This window comes from Aegilops tauschii, chromosome 1, assembly GCF_002575655.3.
Source record: "Aegilops tauschii subsp. strangulata cultivar AL8/78 chromosome 1, Aet v6.0, whole genome shotgun sequence".
NCBI classification, from domain to species: Eukaryota; Viridiplantae; Streptophyta; class Magnoliopsida; order Poales; family Poaceae; genus Aegilops; species Aegilops tauschii.
This window is the reverse complement of record NC_053035.3, coordinates 493,728,340-493,745,801: the sequence shown is the minus strand read 5'-3', so window position 1 is coordinate 493,745,801 and position 17,462 is coordinate 493,728,340. Positions and strand designations below refer to the sequence as shown.

Sequence of the window (17,462 nt, the reverse complement as noted above, 5' to 3'; positions counted from 1 at the left end):
CTTCTTCGGTTGGTCGCGCGTGCAGCCGGTGCACCGGGCCATGGCCAACCCCTTCTCCTTCCCGCCAGCGATGGACAATTTTCGATTTGGACTACCTCCGGCCACGCTCATGCAGCCGGGGTCTGTGCAGACAAGCTTGTCGTTCCGGACAGACTACGCCCCGGAGACCTGCGTGTACGACGACAACAAGCCCGTCGAGGAGCCTCCACACGATGGCCGGAGCGTCGTCCAAGAAGCGCTCGTCCTCAAGACACACTGCGAGATTCCGGCCGTCGCGAGGGGCACGGCCCATGACGGCTTCGCCGTGCTGGTGCACGCCAAAGCTCCCGGCATGGCGTCCACCGCCGTAAAAACGCCGGTCGACCTAGTGACGGTGCTCGACGACAGCGAGAGCATGACCGGCCACAAGCTCAAGCTACTGAAGGATGCGACGGGGTTCGTCGTGGACAACCTTGGCCCCGCCGACCGCCTCAGCGTCGTGTCCTTCTCGGACCAGGCTCGCCGGGTCACCCCGCTGGCGCGCATGTCGGAAGCCAGGAATTAGGCCTCGGTGAAGCTCGTCGTGCAGTCGCTCTATGTCGATGGCTTCACAGATATCCTCAAGGGCCTTAAGATGGCTGCCAAGGTGCTTGATGGCTGCACGCACAAGAACACCATCGCCAGCATCATTCTGCTGTCCGACGGCCACGACCTGGAGCAAAGAAGCTACCAAGATCTGGTGCCACGCTCCCTGGCAAGAATTGGGGATCGAAGCAGAAATTTAAAATTTTCTACGCATCACCAAGATCAATCTACGGAGTCATCTAGCAACGAGGGAGAGGAGTGTATCTACATACCCTTGTAGATCGCGAGCGGAAGCGTTCAAGTGAACATGGTTGATGGAGTCGTACTCGTCGTGATCCAAATCACCGATGACCGAGCGCCGAACGGACGGCACCTCCGCGTTCAACACACGTACAGTTGGGGAAGACGTCTCCTCCTTCTTGATCCAGCAAGGGGGAAGGAGAGGTTGATGGAGATCCAGCAGCACGACGGCGTGGTGGTGGAAGTAGCGGGGATCTCGGCAGGGCTTCGCCAAGCTCAGCGAGAGGGAGAGGTGTCACGGGAGGGAGAGGGAGGCGCCAGAGGCTGTGGTGCGGCTCCCCTCCCTCCGCCCCTCCTATATATAGGCCCCCTGGGGGGGGCGCCGGCCCTAGGAGATCTCATCTCCAAGGGGGGCGGCGGCCAAGGGGTGGCTTCCCCCCCCCCCCCCCCCCCCCCCCCCCCAAGCCAAGTGGGGGGCGCCCCCACCCCTAGGGTTTCCAACCCTTGGCGCAGGGGAGGCCCTAGGCGCTGGTTCCCCTCCCACTTCAGCCCATGGGGCCCTCCGGGATAGGTGGCCCCACCCGGTGGACCCCCGGGACCCTTCCGGTGGTCCCGGTACAATACCGGTGACCCCCGAAACTTTTCCGGTGGCCGAAACTAGACTTCCTATATATAATTCTTCACCTCCGGACCATTCCGGAACTACTCGTGACGTCCGGGATCTCATCCGGGACTCCCAACAACTTTCGGGTTACCGCATACTAGTATCTCTACAACCCTAGCGTCACCGAACCTTAAGTGTGTAGACCCTACGGGTTCGGGAGACATGCAGACACGACCGAGACGACTCTCCGGTCAATAACCAACAGCGGGATCTGGATACTCATGTTGGTTCCCACATGTTCCACGATGATCTCATCGGATGAACCACGATGTCGAGGATTCAATCAATCCCGTATACAATTCCCTTTGTCAATCGGTACGTTACTTGCCCGAGATTCGATCATCGATATCCCAATACCTCGTTTAATCTCGTTACCGGCAAGTCACTTTACTCGTACCGTAATGCATGATCCCGTGACCAACCACTTGGTCACTTTGAGCTCATTATGATGATGCATTACCGAGTGGGCCCAGAGATACCTCTCCGTCATACGGAGTGACAAATCCCAGTCTCGATCCGTGTCAACCCAACAGACACTTTTAGAGATACCTGTAGTGTACCTTTATAGTCACCCAGTTACGTTGTGACGTTTGGTACACCCAAAGCACTCCTACGGCATCCGGGAGTTACACGATCTCATGGTCTAAGGAAATGATACTTGACATTGGAAAAGCTCTAGCAAACAAACTACACGATCTTTGTGCTATGCTTAGGATTGGGTCTTGTCCATCACATCATTCTCCTAATGATGTGATCCCGTTATCAATGACATCCAATGTCCATAGTCAGGAAACCATGACTATCTGTTGATCAACGAGCTAGTTAACTAGAGGCTCACTAGGGACATGTTGTGGTCTATGTATTCACACATGCATTACGATTTCCGGATAACACAATTATAGCATGAACAATAGACAATTATCATGAACAAGGAAATATAATAATAACCATTTTATTATTGCCTCTAGGGCATATTTCCAACAGTCTCCCACTTGTACTAGAGTCAATAATCTATTTACATTGTGATGAATCGAACACCCATAGAGTTCTGGTGTTGATCATGTTTTGCTCTAGGGAGAGGCTTAGTCAACTGATCTGCTACATTCAGGTCCGTATGTACTTTACAAATATCTATGTCTCCATTTTAAACATTTTCACGAATGGAGTTGAAGCGACGCTTGATATGCCTGGTCTTCCTGTGAAACCTGGGCTCCTTGGCAAGGGCAATAGCTCCAGTGTTGTCACAGAAGAGAGTCATCGGGCCCGACGCATTGGGAATCACCCCTAGGTCGGTAATGAACTCCTTTATCCAGATTGCTTCTTGCGCTGCCTCTGAGGCCGCCATGTACTCCGCTTCACATGTAGATCCCGCCACGACGCTTTGCTTGCAACTGCACCAGCTTACTGCCCCACCATTCAAAATATACATGTATCCAGTTTGTGACTTAGAGTCATCCAGATCTGTGTCGAAGCTAGCGTCGACGTAACCCTTTACGACGAGCTCTTCGTCACCTCCATATACGAGAAACATATCCTTAGTCCTTTTCAGGTACTTCAGGATATTCTTGACCGCTGTCCAGTGTTCCATGCCGGGATTACTTTGGTACCTTCCTACCAAACTTACGGCAAGGTTTACATCAGGTCTGGTACACAGCATGTCATACATAATAGACCCTATGGACAAGGCATAGGGAACGACACTCATCTTTTCTCTATCTTCTGCCGTGGTCGGGCATTGAGCCGTGGTCGGGCATTGAGCCGTGCTCAATTGCACACCTTGCAATACAGGCAAGAACCCCTTCTTGGACTGGTCCATATTGAACTTCTTCAATATCTTGTCAAGGTACGTACTTTGTGAAAGACCAATAAGGCGTCTCGATCTATGTCTATAGATCTTGATGCCTAATATATAAGCAGCTTCTCCAAGGTCCTTCATTGAAAAACACTTATTCAAATAGGCCTTTATACTTTCCAAGAATTCTATATCATTTCCCATCAACAGTATGTCATCCACATATAATATGAGAAATGCTACTGAGCTCCCACTCACTTTCTTGTAAACACAGGCTTCTCCATAAGTCTGTGTAAACCCAAACGCTTTGATCATCCTATCAAATCGAATGTTCTAACTCCGAGATGCTTGCACCAGCCCATAGATGGAGCGCTGGAGCTTGCATACCTTGTTAGTACAAAACCTTCCGGCTGCATCATATACAATTCTTCCTTCAGAAAGCCGTTAAGGAATGCCGTTTTGACTTCCATTTGCCATATCTCATAATCATAAAATGCGGCAATTGCTAACATGATTCGGACGGGCTTCAGCTTCACTACGGGTGAGAAAGTCTCATCGTAGTCAACCCCTTGAACTTGTCGATAACCCTTAGCGACAAGTCGAGCCTTATATATGGTCACATTACCATCCGCGTCTATCTTCTTCTTAAAGATCCATTTATTTTCTATGGCTCGCCGATCATCGGGCAAGTCAGTCAAAGTCCATACTTCATTTTCATACATGGACCCTATCTCGGATTTCATGGCTTCTAGCCATTTGTCGGAATCTGGGCCCGCCATTGCTTATTCATAGTTCGAAGGTTCACCGTTGTCTAACAACATGATTTCCAAGACAGGGTTGCCGTACCACTCTGGCGCGGAACGTGTCCTTGTGGACCTATGAAGTTCAGTAGGAGCTTGATCCGACGTACCTTGATCATCATCATCATTAACTTCCTCTCTAGTCGATGCATGCACCACAGGAACATTTTCCTGAGCTGCGCTACTTTCCGCTTCAAGAGGTAGTACTTCATCAAGTTCCACTTTCCTCCCACTTATTTCTTTCGAGAGAAACTCTTTCTCCAGAAAGGACCCGTTCTTGGCAACAAAGATCTTGCCTTCGGATCTGAGGTAGAAGGTATACCCAATGGTTTCCTTAGGGTATCCTATGAAGACGCATTTCTCCGACTTGGGTTCGAGCTTTTCAGGTTGAAGTTTCTTGACATAAGCATCGCATCCCCAAACCTTTAGAAACGACAGCTTAGGTTTCTTCCCAAACCATAATTCATACGGTGTCCTATTTAAAGTGAATGTGGCAGTCTCTAAAGCATAGCCCCAAAATGAGAGCGGTAGATCGGTAAGAGACATCATAGATCGCACCATATCCAATAGAGTGCGATTACGACGTTCGGACAGACCATTTCGCTGAGGTGTTCCAGGCGGCGTGAGTTGTGAAACGATTCCACATTTCCTTAAGTGCGTACCAAATTCGTGACTTAAATATTCTCCCCCACGATCTGATCATAAGAACTTTATCTTTCGGTCACGTTGATTCTCCACCTCATTCTGAAATTCCTTGAACTTTTCAAAGGTCTCAGACTTGTGTTTCATCAAGTAGACATACCCATATCTACTCAAGTCATCAGTGAGAGTGAGAACATAATGATAGCCACCGCGAGCCTCAACACTCATTGGACCGCACACATCAGTATGTATGATTTCCAATAAGTTGGTTGCTCGCTCCATTGTTCCGGAGAACGGAGTCTTGGTCATTTTGCCCATGAGGCATGGTTCGCATGTGTCAAATGATTCGTAATCGAGAGACTCTAAAAGTCCATCAGCATGGAGATTCTTCATGCGCTTGACACCAATGTGACCAAGGCGGCAGTGCCACAAGTATGTGGGACTATCGTTATCAACTTTACATCTTTTGGTATTCACACTATGAATATGTGTAACATCGCGCTCGAGATTCATTAAGAATAAACCATTAACTAGCGGGGCATGACCATAAAACATATCTCTCATATAAATAGAACAACCATTATTCTCGGATTTAAATGAGTAGCCATCTCGCATTAAACGAGATCCAGAGACAATGTTCATGCTCAAAGCTGGCACTAAATAACAATTATTGAGGTTTAAAACTAATCCCGTAGGTAAATGTAGAGGTAGCGTGCCGACGGCGATCACATCGACCTTGGAACCATTCCCGACGCGCATCGTCACCTCGTCCTTTGCCAGTCACCGCTTATTCCGCAGCTCGTGCTTTGAGTTACAAATATGAGCAACCGCACCGGTATCAAATACCCAGGAGCTACTACGAGTACTGGTAAGGTACACATCAATTACATGTATATCACATATACCTTTAGTGTTGCCGGCCTTCTTGTCCGCTAAGTATTTGGGGCAGTTCCGCTTCCAGTGACCACTTCCCTTGCAATAAAAGCACTCAGTCTCAGGCTTGGGTCCATTCTTTGGCTTCTTCCCGGCAACTGGCTTACCGGGCGCGGCAACTCCCTTGCCGTCCTTCTTGAAGTTCTTCTTACACTTGCCTTTCTTGAACTTAGTGGTTTTATTCACCATCAACACTTGATGTTCCTTTCTGATCTCCACCTCCGCTGATTTCAGCATTGAATATACCTCAGGAATGGTCTTTTCCATCCATTGCATATTGAAGTTCATCACAAAGCTCTTGTAGCTCGGTGGAAGCGACTGAAGGATTCTGTCAATGACCGCGTCATCCGGGAGATTAACTCCCAGCTGAGTCAAGCGGTTGTGCAACCCAGACATTTTGAGTATGTGCTCACCGACAGAACTGTTTTCCTCCATCTTACAACTGAAGAACTTGTCGGAGACATCATATCTCTCGACCCGGGCATGAGCTTGGAAAACCATTTTCAGCTCTTCGAACATCTCATATGCTCCGTGTTGCTCAAAACGCTTTTGGAGCCTTGGTTCTAAGCTGTAAAGCATGCCGCACTGAACGAGGGAGTAATCATCGGCACATGACTGCCAAGCGTTCATAACGTCTTGGTTCTCTGGGATTGGTGCATCACCTAGCGGTGCTTCTAGGACATAATCTTTCTTGGCAGCTATGAGGATGATCCTCAGGTTCCGGACCCAGTCCGTATAGTTGCTGCCATCATCTTTCAGCTTGGTTTTCTCTAGGAACGCGTTGAAGTTGAGGGCAACGTGGGCCATTTGATCTACAAGACATATTGTAAAGATTTTAGACTAAGTTCATGATAATTATGTTCATCTAATCAAATTATTCAATGAACCCCCACTCAGATAGACATCCCTCTAGTCATCTAAGTGAAACATGATCCGAGTCAACTAGGCCGTGTCCGATCATCACGTGAGGCGGACTAGTCAACATCAATGAACATCTTCATGTTGACCGTATTCTATACGACTCATGCTCGACCTTTCGGTCTTCCGTGTTCCGAGGCCATGTCTGTACATGCTAGGCTCGTCAAGTCAACCTAAGTGTATTGCGTGTGTAAATCTGGCTTACACCAGTTGTATTCGAACGTTAGAATCTTTCACACCCGATCATCACGTGGTGCTTCGAAACAACGAACTTCGCAACGGTGCACAGTTAGGGGGAACACTTTCCTGAAATTATTATAAGGGATCATCTTATTTACTACCGTCGTACTAAGCAAATAAGAAGTAAAACATGATAAACATCACATGCAATCAAATAGTGACATGATATGGTCAATATCATTTTGCTCCTTTTGATCTCCATCTTCGGGGCGCCATGATCATCTTCGTCACCGGCATGACACCATGATCTCCATCATCATGATCTCCATCATCGTGTCTTCATGAAGTTGTCACGACAACGATTACTTCTACTTCTACGGCTAACGTGTCTAGCAATAAAGTAAAGTAATTTACATGGCGTTATTCAATGACACGCAGGTCATACAAAAAATAAAGACAACTCCTATGGCTCCTGCCGGTTGTCATACTCATCGACATGCAAGTCGTGATTCCTATTACAAGAACATGATCAATCTCATACATCACATATATCATTCATCACATCTTCTGGCCATATCACATCACAAGGCATATGCTGCAAAAACAAGTTAGACGTCCTCTAATTGTTGTTGCATGTTTTTACGTGGCTTCTATAGGTTTCTAGCAAGAATGTTTCTTACCTACGTAAAACCACAACGTGATATGACAATTACTATTTACCCTTCATAAGGACCCTTTTCATCGAATCCGATCCGACTAAAGTGGGAGAGACACACCCGCTAGCCACCTTATGCAACTAGTGCATGTCAGTCGGTGGATCCTGTCTCACGTAATCGTACGTGTAAGGTCGGTCCGGGCCGCTTCATCCCACGATGCCGCCGAATCAATATAAGACTAGTACCGGCAAGTAAATTGACATGATCTACGCCCACAACAATCTTGTGTTCTACTCGTGCATAGTAACTACGCATAGACCTAGCTCATGATGCCAGTGTTGGGGATCGAAGCAGAAATTTAAAATTTTCAAGGCATCACCAAGATCAATCTATAGAGTCATCTAGCAACGAGGGAGAGGAGTGCATCTACATACCCTTGTAGATCGCGAGCGGAAGCGTTCAAGTGAACGGGGTTGATGGAGTCGTACTCGTCGTGATCCAAATCACCGATGACCGAGCGCCGAACGGACGGCACCTCCGCGTTCAACACACGTACAGTTGGGGAAGACGTCTCCTCCTTCTTGATCCAGCAAGGGGGAAGGAGAGGTTGATGGAGATCCAGCAGCACGACGGCGTGGTGGTGGAAGTAGCGGGGATCTCGGCAGGGCTTCACCAAGCTCAGCGAGAGGGAGAGGTGTCACGGGAGGGAGAGGGAGGCCCCAGGGGCTGTGGTGCGCCTGCCCTCCCTCCCCCCTCCTATATATAGGCCCCCTGGGGGGCGCCGGCCCTAGGAGATCTGATCTCCAAGGGGGGCGGCGGCCAAGGGGTGGCTTCCCCCCCCCCCCCAAGCCAAGTGGGGGGCGCCCCCACCCCTAGGGTTTCCAACCCTAGGCGCAGAGGAGGCCCAGGGGGGGCGCACCAGCCCACCAGGGGCTGGTTCCCCTCCCATTTCAGCCCATGGGGCCCTCCGGGATAGGTGGCCCCACCCGGTGGACCCCCGGGACCCTTCCGGTGGTCCCGGTACAATACCGGTGACCCCCGAAACTTTCCCGGTGGCCGAAACTGGACTTCCTATATATAATTCTTCACCTCCGGACCATTCCGGAACTCCTTGTGACGTCCGGGATCTCATCCGGGACTCCGAACAACTTTCGGGTTACCGCATACTAGTATCTCTACAACCCTAGCGTCACCGAACCTTAAGTGTGTAGACCCTACGGGTTCGGGAGACATGCAGACACGACCGAGATGACTCTCCGGTCAATAACCAACAGCGGGATCTGGATACTCATGTTGGTTCCCACATGTTCCACGATGATCTCATCGGATGAACCACGATGTCGAGGATTCAATCAATCCCGTATACAATTCCCTTTGTCAATCGGTACGTTACTTGCCCGAGATTCGATCGTCGGTATCCCAATACCTCGTTTAATCTCGTTACCGGCAAGTCACTTTACTCGTACCATAATGCATGATCCCGTGACCAACCACTTGGTCACTTTGAGCTCATTATGATGATGCATTACCGAGTGGGCCCAGAGATACCTCTCCGTCATACGGAGTGACAAATCCCAGTCTCGCTCCGTGTCAACCCAACAGACACTTTCAGAGATACCTGTAGTGTACCTTTACAGTCATCCAGTTACGTTGTGACATTTGGTACACCCAAAGCACTCCTACGGCATCCGGGAGTTACACGATCTCATGGTCTAAGGAAATGATACTTGACATTGGAAAAGCTCTAGCAAACGAACTACACGATCTTTGTGCTATGCTTAGGATTGGGTCTTGTCCATCGCATCATTCTCCTAATGATGTGATCCCGTTATCAATGACATCCAATGTCCATAGTCAGGAAACCATGACTATCTGTTGATCAACGAGCTAGTCAACTAGAGGCTCACTAGGGACATGTTGTGGTCTATGTATTCACACATGCTTTACGATTTCCGGATAACACAATTATAGCATGAACAATAGACAATTATCATGAACAAGGAAATATAATAATAACCATTTTATTATTGCCTCTAGGGCATATTTCCAACAAAGGTGGCCGCCCGATGGCGCCGATCCACACGTTCGGCTTCGGTACCGAACATGATCCGGCGGCCATGCACGCCATCGCCGAGCTGACTGGCGACACCTACTCCTTCATCGAGAACCAGGCGGTGGTGCAGGACGCATTCGCGCAGTGCATTGGCAGTGCATTGGCGGCCTCCTTTCGGTCACCGCGCAGGAGGCATGGATCGCCATCTCGTGCCCACACCCTGACGTGTGCGTCCGGGACGTCAAGTCCGCTATGAGAGCCGCGTCCTTGCCTATGGACGTGCCGCCTCGGTGGATATTGGCAAACTCTACGCCGACGAGGAGAGGCGCTTCCTGCTGTTCGTGGACGTGCCAAGAGTCGCCGGCGCCACATAAGACAATGACGCCATGGCCACACCTCTTATCAAGGTGAGGTGCACCTACAAAGACGCGGCGACAGGGAAGTCCATGGAGGTGGCCGGTGAGGACGCCATTGTGAAGAGACCGACGGAGGTGACGACCGGCCAAGAGCCATCCATAGGAGTAAATTGCATAAAACCACCACTTTGAGGGGCTAGGTTTGCGAAAAACATTAGGATACAGATTCGCTGCAGAAAGCACCACGTCTAGCGTAATTGTTTTGCAAAAACCACTGACCGGCGGATCGGGCCGTGTTAAGTGAGTTTATGACAGCTGGGGCCTGTTTTTCGCCTACGTGGCACTCCAGGCCGTCCCGACAGCCGGTAGACTGTGTTAGACGGCGCCGTCGCCGCCGTTCGGTCCTATCAGTCGAAAGCGTGAACCGTTGCCACTTCTCCACCACTCTGCTTGCTCGCTCCTCGCTCGTGCATCTCTCGCTCTCGCTCTGTTCTTGGTCGCCGCATCCGTCGCCGCCACGCCCCGCCGCCGCCGCAGCGCCATGGTGTCGTGGAGTGATGGGTCGGATAGCAGCGAGCACACCTTGGAGTACATGAGCTCAGCTTCCGACGACGGCACCATTAAGGTCAGTTCTCAGAGTTCGGGTTAGGGTTTGATATTTGGGGATTTCTCGAATGAGCTTCTTTTCAAACTATGGACCAAATCTCTGTCATTCCTTTGCACTCCAGGTTCCTGCTAGCACCGAAGACTCAGATTTCGAGGGCTTAGCGAAATATACAGCATATGTCTTCATGTCCTTGTAGGACAAATGATATTGTTTGCTTTTGATGGGTGTGCATTGTTCATAACATCTAAATATACCGTACCATGTAGCTGAGCAATTCTACATCTACAAATGAGTTAATGAAAGGCTACATAATTAGCCACATGGGAATTTGTGATTAGGATGGGGGGAAGGAGGGGCCCACCCCACTTAAAATCAGGGGGCCGAAGAGAATTATCTAAGGAAAGTTTACGTAGCCTTTCGTAACTTGTTTCGTAGGTGTAGGATTATTGCATGTAGCTAGGCCAGAGAATCAATCTCGATTCGTTGGACAAGTGTTAGTGTTTAACACTGCAGCAGCGTCATCTTCCCAGTACGCAGACTGGTAATAATACGCTCAGATTGGCTGACTTTACATTGCTAAGTCTTAGCTACAGGAGCCTGACTTTGCTTCCGTGGACCGTCAGATAAAAAACGAACAGAAGAGATAGCTAGATGTGCATGAAGTAGTGTAGCGCCACTATTCTGTCCTTGTAGCAGTGTACTGTAGATATCTGCTGTAGCATCTGATCTGAGACGTTGTCTTCAGATCTAATGGTTCGCATATAGCAAAGTCAACGGTACAATAGCTAGGCTGACTTTGCTTGTTCAAGTCAGCGAATCCGGGGCGTATAGTTGCATGTTTTGGGACAAACAAACGAGGTTTGATCTCTCAACCACACATGCTGGGTCTAAAGCAATGTAAGTTGCAGAAAGGCCAAATGAAGGATGAGCTTTATGGAGGTCGAATTTATACTTTTATGTTTCCAAAAATCCCGAAAACACACATACATCCAGAGACATGATATAAACGTGTGTAAATTTTCAAGATGTAAAACGTTTAAATGAGAGTTACAATGTGACTTTTCAGCACATGCACCGTTCATTCTCAAAGTCCATGATTTGTTTTCTTTGTGCAGCTCACAATTGAAAGTTATTTCATCATGAAATTTTACACATATATACTTCAGGATTTTTTTTATACTAAAAATTTTGAATTTTGAAAATTTTAAAATTCCGGCCTCCCAAATGTCCAACGTTGCCTCGATTTTCTGGGTACAAAAATATGGTCTCGTTTCATCTAAAAAAACATTGGTCTCGACTGTATTTATCTTTGTCAAGTGGTGCATTGTCCTTGAAACATGGCATACAACTTCAAATCATCTACAATTGGAATGGGCAAATCTGAACCTCTATATGTTTGGGGACGCACCCGGGCAGTTTCTGGGCATAACCACTTAGAACCCACTTTTTCTGCCACACAATCACAATCCTCTCCTTGAACCCCAACTTTTCGTCCCGCACGCGACATTTCATCAAACTGGTTGTTTGCATAATCCAACAAACCGGGCAACCTTGAGGAACCTGCAGGCGGGCTTCGCAGTGGGGTACCAGATCCACCCGCAGATGAGCGAGCTCCGCTGGCGTGAGGTCCGACCACGGGCGCATGAGGACCAGCTACGGTTGGGAGTGTGGGCCCAGAATTGCTTGAGCTCCTCTCTAGCCTTGGACGTGAGCTCCGATGTGTGAGCTCCTCCCTGGAAGTGAGAGCGAGGTCTTCTCTGGCCTTGGACGCGGCTGTGAAAGCGCCCAAGCTCCAGGCTCGGACGCGCCGATCATGCTACGTCATCTTCCAGCCGAGGAAAAAGATAGATAGATAGATAGATAGATAGATGATGTGGAAGACATGTCCGGGATGTTCGGCACCACTCAAACCTTGATGTAAAACCAACATGTGATGTACAATAGGGCACTTGATGTAAAACCGTTTTTTACATCGTCGTGCCCGAAAAACGAGCTCCAGCAGGTGATGTAAACATATATTTGTGTGGTCCCATTTTAGGGCATGATGTAAAATGAGCCCAAGGTGATGCAAATTTGCTTCACGCAGCCAGTGCCCACATACAAAATATACATCACCTTTATGCCATATGTATGTTTGCAATTGCCGTGTCCAATATACATCACGTGTTCGAACAAATTGGTGACCTATTTTACATCATTTGTTGGAGCATAAAAGTTTAAGGTGATGTAAAATGCATTTTTTGGTGAGGGGGTGGGGGGTCTGGCTGGGTATGCTTTTTTGCTTGAACCCTATCTTGGCTATCCGCCCAGACATGGTGGGACAGTGGGAGAGGGGTGGGGGGGGGGGGGGGGGTAGAGATGATCTAAGATATGATTCGACATGAAAAATTTCCATGGTGTACGATCAATTAGTACAATACTAAGAATGGTAAGAATGCACCAATTAGCAGTTAGGATCAGTAAGCATTTGTTTTCTCTGTATAAATTGTCCAAAAATAATCACAACATTGGCTTTTACGCATAGTAGAGGACAAAATGAGGCGGCGGCGGCTTGCTGAAGATGGAATAAGGTTCTCCCTCCTAGCCCCCATTTTCTGACGGTGCTTCTAATGTCGTCGGATGGGGTCTGGAGATGTGTCTCCCATGGATCTTGTGAGATCAGGTCGACATTTGTCATTGATGGATCCACTTGGATCCGGTCTTCGTTCATCCGCGCTTTTGTATCTACAGGTTGGAACTTTCTGATTTACGCTTGTTTTCATCAGCGGCGATTGTTGTTCTAGTGTGTTGATCCTATGAGGCCTTAACACGACAGCTTTCCGACTGTCTACTACAATAATATTTGCCAGCTCCGATGAGGGAAGCGCGATGACAACGGCATGACTTCGGCTTGCTCCAGTGCATGTAGTCGTCATTTGGTGGTCTATGAAGCTAGACGTGATTTTTGTTTCTGATGTTTTTTGTACTACCCCTTGACAGTTTTTTGATAAATAGATCAGAAGTTTTCTTGTGAAAAAAGGAACAAAATGAGGCTGCATGCTGAAGTCTAAATAAGAACATAATGAACAGCGATGCGATGCGATCTTGAGGCTGTTCGGACATGCCTCAGGCCTGGTAGTGAACATGAGTAAAAGTGCAGCCATGTCCATAAGATGCTCGGATGATGAGTTGGAGGCCGTCTCGACGTCCCTGGGCTGCGTTACATATCTGTTGTTGTGCAAATATCTGGGTATGCCTTTGACGCTCAGAAAGCCTTCTGCGGTACAACTCCAAGGCCTGGTGGACCAGGTTGCCGACTGTCTCCCGCTTTGGAAGGCAGCCATGTTGCCAAAAAGTGGCAGGCTACTTCTCATACAATCTGTCTTATGCGCCATCCCCGTCCACTCAATGCTAGCACTGCAGCTGCCTTTAAAAACCCTATCAGCCCTGGTCAAAATCTGTCGAGGATTCCTATGGTGCGGCAAGAAAGAAGCGCGAGGTGGAAACTGTGCGGTAGCTTGGGAGGTGGTCTGCACGCCGAAATGGGCCGGTGGCCTAGGAATATTGAATCTTCACTAGCTGAACAAGGCACTACAAGCACGGTGGCCATGGTTGCAAAAGGTGGATAAGGATAGACCATGGGCGGAGTTCCAAATCGATGTTCCACAGGAAGCTCACGCTCTAGTCCAGGCGGCCGCACGCACGACGGTCGGCGGCGGGAGATCCACACTGTTTTGGGAGGATCGATGGATTAACGGACTCCGAATTTGCGAGATAACACCAGATGTTTATAACAAGATCCCCAGGAGAATCAGAAGAAGCAGACTGGTGGCAGATGCACCCGTAGAGAGCAACTGGGCAGGAGATATTGGCCCTGACATTACCCAAGCGACCTTGGGCCAGTTTCTGCGACTATGGCCGCTGATCACAGCCTGGCAGCTAATGGATGGGGTGGAAGATTCGGTCGCTTGGGCTTGGGAAGCGAATGGCAACTTCTCGTCCCGCTCAGTTTATGCGGCCAGGTTAATGGGACTCGAGCTATCCTCAGTGGCATCTTTCACCTGAAAATCTAAGGCTCATTCAGCATATACAGGACGAGGGGAGGCTATGGGCGAAGGCCGGTCTGTTCAAGGGTGATGATAGTGGATTCGGTGTGGATGAGAAGCGGTGGGCCGGTAATGAGTAGTCCTACGGATCTGCGGATAGCTTTAGTCTAGGTGGGGTCGGTCGTGTCCGCATGTAAATATCATTGTAACTGGTGGATTAGGGCTCCCCCCTCTCCGAAATTGCATAGGAGCACTCGGCGACTAAACACACGGGAATCTGCCCCATCAATTCTCATCGGGATCCGCAATCACATATTAGCTGATTTGTATTCAAAGTTTCTTCGTCGCGTATTCGTCGTGCATTGCTCTGTATATCCATGCCACAGTCCACGCGCTTCTATCCTTGAGGGTGATCTTTCTGTCCAAATGTGGTTGAGCTAGCCTCAACCGCTATCTCCCCAACCACCCATCAGTCTTCAATGCACAGGCTCCTCCCCAACGGCACTCGCCTCTTCACATGCAGCGGTCATTTTCCTCCTTTGGCACGCTCATAAAAAGCCATCTTCCTCACAATTCCCATGTTCATTCAATGCAAAAAATTGTAGACAAAGTCACGCATGGTAATAATTTCTAAACCTTGAACTCACACTTAAAAGTTTGCGTTCGACCTCCATCCAATTTCCACTGATCGACTATTTCACTTGTCACAAATCATACTTACCGAAGTAACCAAAAGTAAAAAACATTTTCACCTCCTGGATGTTTGATTTAGACATACCAGATGATGAGGACTGGCTATTGTGTGGTGACTTTAACTACATCAGGGCCCCAGATAATCGAAATAAACCAGGAGGGAATGTGAATGATATGCTCACCTTCAATGATTTCATCCAATCGCAAGCTTTAGTTGAACTGCCAATCAAAGGGATGAGGTTTACATGGAGTAACATGCAAACAGACCCACTTTTGGAGCAACTCGATTGGTTCTTCACATCGGCCAATTGGACCTCTAGCTACCCAAAGACAACAGTGCCCCCCTCCCAAAACCGGTCTCTGACCATGTACCGTGTGTGATCTCCATTGAAACAACGGTCCCTGAAACCAAAATCTTCCGATTTGAGAACTTCTGGATCTCACACCCTGGTTTCTTTGAAGTTGTTCAATCCACTTGGAACAAAAGTTGTTTTGCCCACAATTCGGCTGCTATGCTCTGCAAAAAATTTAAACACTTGAGGTATGCTCTGAAGAAGTGGAGCAAAAACATCTCCAGACTAAATTTGTGCATTGGCAATTCTAATTGGGCTCTGCTTGAATTGGATGGAATTGAAGACTTGAGTGTTGGGGATCGTAGCAGAATTTTAAAATTTTCTACGCATCACCAAGATCCATCTATGGAGTTTACTAGCAACGAGAGGGAAGGAGTGCATCTACATACCCCTGTAGATCGCGAGCGGAAGCATTCAAGTGAACGGGGTTGATGGAGTCGTACTCGTCGTGATCCAAATCACCGATGACCGAGCGCCGAACGGACGGCACCTCCGCGTTCAACACACGTATGGAGCAGCGACGTCTCCTCCTTCTTGATCCAGCAAGGGGGAAGGAGAGGTTGATGGAGATCCAGCAGCACGACGGTGTGGTGGTGGAAGTAGCGGGGATCCCGACAGGGCTTCGCCAAGCGCAAACGGGAGGTGAAAACAAATTATTCAATGAACTCCGACTCAGACAGACATCCCTCTAGTCATCTAAGTGAAACATGATCCGAGTTAACTAGGCCGTGTCCGATCATCACGTGAGACGGACTAGTCAACATCGGTGAACGTCTTCATGTCGATCGTATCTTCTATACGACTCATGCTCGACCTTTCGGTCTTCCGTGTTCCGAGGCCATGTCTGTACATGCTAGGCTCGTCAAGTCAACCTAAGTGTATTGCGTGTGTAAATCTGGCTTACACCCGTTGTATTCGAACATTAGAATCTATCACACCCGATCATCACGTGGTGCTTCGAAACAACGAACCTTCGCAACGGTGCACAGTTAGGGGGAACACTTTCTTGAAATTATTATAAGGGATCATCTTATTTACTACCATCGTACTAACCAAATAAGAAGCAAAACATGATAAACATCACATGCAATCAAATAGTGACATGATATGGCCAATATCATTTTGCTCCTTTGATCTCCATCTTCGGGGCGCCATGATCATCTTCGTCACCGGCATGACACCATGATCTCCATCATCATGATCTCCATCATCGTGTCTTCATGAAGTTGTCACGCCAACGATTACTTCTACTTCTATGGCTAACGTGTTTAGCAATAAAGTAAAGTAATTTACATGGCGTTATTCAATGACACGCAGGTCATACAAAAAATAAAGACAACTCCTATGGCTCCTGCCGGTTGTCATACTCATCGACATGCAAGTCGTGATTCCCATTACAAGAACATGATCAATCTCATACATCACATATATCATTCATCACATCTTCTGGCCATATCACATCACAAGGCATATGCTGCAAAAACAAGTTAGACGTCCTCTAATTGTTGTTGCATGTTTTTACGTGGCTTCTATAGGTTTCTAGCAAGAACGTTTCTTACCTACGTAAAACCACAACGTGATATGCCAATTACTATTTACCCTTCATAAGGACCCTTTTCATCGAATCCGATCCGACTAAAGTGGGAGAGACAGACACCCGCTAGCCACCTTATGCAACTAGTGCATGTCAGTCGGTGGAACCTGTCTCACGTAAGCATACATGTAAGGTCGGTCCGGGCCGCTTCATCCCACGATGCCGCCGAATCAAGATAAGACTAGTAGCGGCAAGTAAATTGACATGATCTACGCCCACAACTGCTTTGTGTTCTACTCGTGCATAGTAACTACGCATAAACCTGGCTCATGATGCCACTGTTGGGGATCGTAGCAGAATTTTAAAATTTTCTACGCATCACCAAGATCCATCTATGGAGTTTACTAGCAACGAGAGGGAAGGAGTGCATCTACATACCCTTGTAGATCGCG

General features: G+C 48.3%; 1 pseudogene; it reads left to right on the top strand.

Annotated features, from left to right (window-relative positions):
* The first annotated feature begins 40 nt into the window (after positions 1 to 40).
* Positions 41 to 9,990, top strand: LOC120972877 (E3 ubiquitin-protein ligase WAV3-like; annotated as a pseudogene).
* The last annotated feature ends 7,472 nt before the right edge of the window (positions 9,991 to 17,462 follow it).